The sequence below is a fragment of the Aplysia californica genome, unplaced genomic scaffold, assembly GCF_000002075.1.
Source record: "Aplysia californica isolate F4 #8 unplaced genomic scaffold, AplCal3.0 scaffold00003, whole genome shotgun sequence".
Lineage (NCBI taxonomy): Eukaryota > Metazoa > Mollusca > Gastropoda > Aplysiida > Aplysiidae > Aplysia > Aplysia californica.
In genome coordinates, this window is record NW_004797273.1 from 1,067,847 (window position 1) to 1,070,296 (window position 2,450).

Sequence of the window (2,450 nt, forward strand, 5' to 3'; positions counted from 1 at the left end):
TCTCTCTCTCTCTGTATGCCCCACCATCACTCTTTCCCTTACTTCTATTTAGCTCGCTTTCTCTCCTGACCCCTTTCCACCCTCTGTCTCACTCTGTCTGATCTAAGTGTCTTTTTAATATACTCTCCCTTCTTTTTCTCTGTCTCTTATCTTTTCTGTAAGTTCGTATTTTTACAATAATTGTCTGGGATATTTCCCCCCTTACCTTTTTCTTACTATCATGTCCGCACCTCTCTCCCTCTCTTTCTCTCATCTTCATGCCTCCCTCCCTCCCTCTTCCCCTCCCCCCTTTCTCTCTCTCTCTCTCTCTCTCTCTCTCTCTCTCTCTCTCTCTCTCTCTCTCTCTCTCCTCGTACCTCTCCCTCTCACACACCATTTCTCCCTCCTCCCACAACCGGCGAGATGCGCCAATCCGACCTGCGACGAGCGAGCAAAAACCGTTCCGAGTCCCCGTTTCCCCTCATTTTACTCACCCTTGCGCGCGCTCGCTGTTTTCACAGAGCCGTGGAGCAAGCCAGTGGGGGTCTATTGTTCCTCTCATAACGAAAAAGCCGGCTGTTGCACGCACAACGGATTTTCATACCAAAGGGACGTGCGATTCGAAGAGATACAAGAAGTGAGTTCTTTCCGGAACGTACCTGAATGCACGAGAAGTTTTCTATATCTCTAGATTTACAGTTTTGTCTGTTGGAGTACACACTTTTTAAAATCAGCTTGTCTCGGAAGCAGCAAAGTCAAAGAAAGTGCTGCTACATTCACGGTAAATCCTGTGCATTATTGGCGCCTTTATGCACGTTCAATGAAAGTGAGTGAAAAGTTATGGAGAAGCATTTATGACTTTCAGAAGATATTATAAATGTGCGCTATTTTTTTCTAAATATCACATTTTAAAGAGTTGACTCACTGATACTTCAGAAGTACATGCTGTATTAATTATTATATTATATGTTTATTTTAAAGGTATTTTTGGAATTTGGTAGTTTTATACACTGCTGTATAGAATTTTGTCGTGTCTTCAAAGCCTTTTTCCAGTTCAGAACCTTTTCTCTCAGTTTAATAAAGTATATACCCATTAGTGTCACTTCTGTAATGAACGTAATTTTAAGTTGTCAAGTTGGTGATAAGGCGAACAACTGGCGTAACTTTCATGAAAGAGGACGATTGTCTTCTATAACTGTTGTCTTTTCAATGGCCCCTCTATTCTGGAGTTGAGAGAACATAGCCTTGTTTTAATAAGTGCTCGCCCCGTTCTGTCTCCAAGTACACAAAGGGAGTAGTGGAAAACGCGTTGGCACTGACATATTTGCACTTTTGTTGGAGAGGACTACATCTTTGAAACAAGAATTATGATTCATAGCTGAGCTTTCATTATACCGTACCCGCGTGGTATAAGATGATATTAAAAATGAACGTCTTTGACTGTGCTAGTTTTAAGAAAGGATTTGAAAAGAATCTACTAGGTATAATTGTTGGAAGTTACTATATCACTTCTACCTCGAATGCTTGGAATAACAGGATACTTAGAAAACTTTACTAGATAGATGACGTGAAAAATAGGAAAAATGATTTAGTTTTCTAAAGAGGGTTCGGGCAGAGGAATGGGGAATGAACAATTCTCACCGATGTATGTTTGAATTGTGGCACCTTAAGTTAAAGATGCATTCCTGAAGAATGGATGCCCAGTACCTTTGAAAGCAAAAGTAGGGACATTCTATCACATCTTTACTCTGAAAGGAATTATATGCGTTTAGGAAAAAAGGGGGCGGGCTGGGGGTGGGGATGAGGGCGCATGCTAAGCACAGCAGTAAACCTATATGTTCTTCAATTGGTGTGGTATGTGTACCACAGCCTACAAACGTCTTTGATGTTATTTCTAAACCGGTGTATCGCAAAAATATGCACGCTCTCAACGCTGCAGGATCAGGTGCAGTATATAGCTGTTACACAACATTGCGCAGACGTAGTTTGTAGAGAGCTCTGGCTTTTCTTCTGTACCTCTTCCCATTTCTACGATCCAGGTAGATTTGGGATGAGGGTGGGGAGGAGGAGGGGGGACCAGCCAGATCCCAATATCTTGGAGAAAGACAAAAGAGCTGAAGAACCTACACGAACGTATTTGCACACGGGACGCCTTGTCTGTCTAAAATAGTAGAAGACGTGACGGGTGCGTCCTAGCAGGCTTGCTAGATATACCAAAAATTATAATTCGTAATCTATTGCCAGTACACGTTATCCAAAAGCGAAGAATCGCAGTTCTAATTAATCTACTTTTGCGACAAACAATTCTTGAAGGAGAATAGGCCATAAACATAAAAATAGTCGCATTGTGGGTTGAAGACTACGTTGACGTCGCCGAAGAAGAAGAAGAAGAAGAAGAAGAAGAAGAAGAAGAAGAAGAAGAAGAAGAAGAAGAAGAAGAAGAAGAAGAAGAAGAAGAAGAAGAAGAAGAC

The 2,450-nt window shown here is 41.6% G+C and overlaps 1 protein-coding gene across 1 annotated transcript in view; it reads left to right on the forward strand.

Moving 5' to 3' along the window:
* Nucleotides 1–385: 385 nt before the first annotated feature.
* The window catches only part of LOC101860135, a gene marked incomplete in the record, with an annotated part of 27,912 nt that continues 25,847 nt past the window's right edge, over nucleotides 386–2,450 (forward strand). Inside the window, 1 exon segment of the mRNA XM_005089103.3 lies at nucleotides 386–805.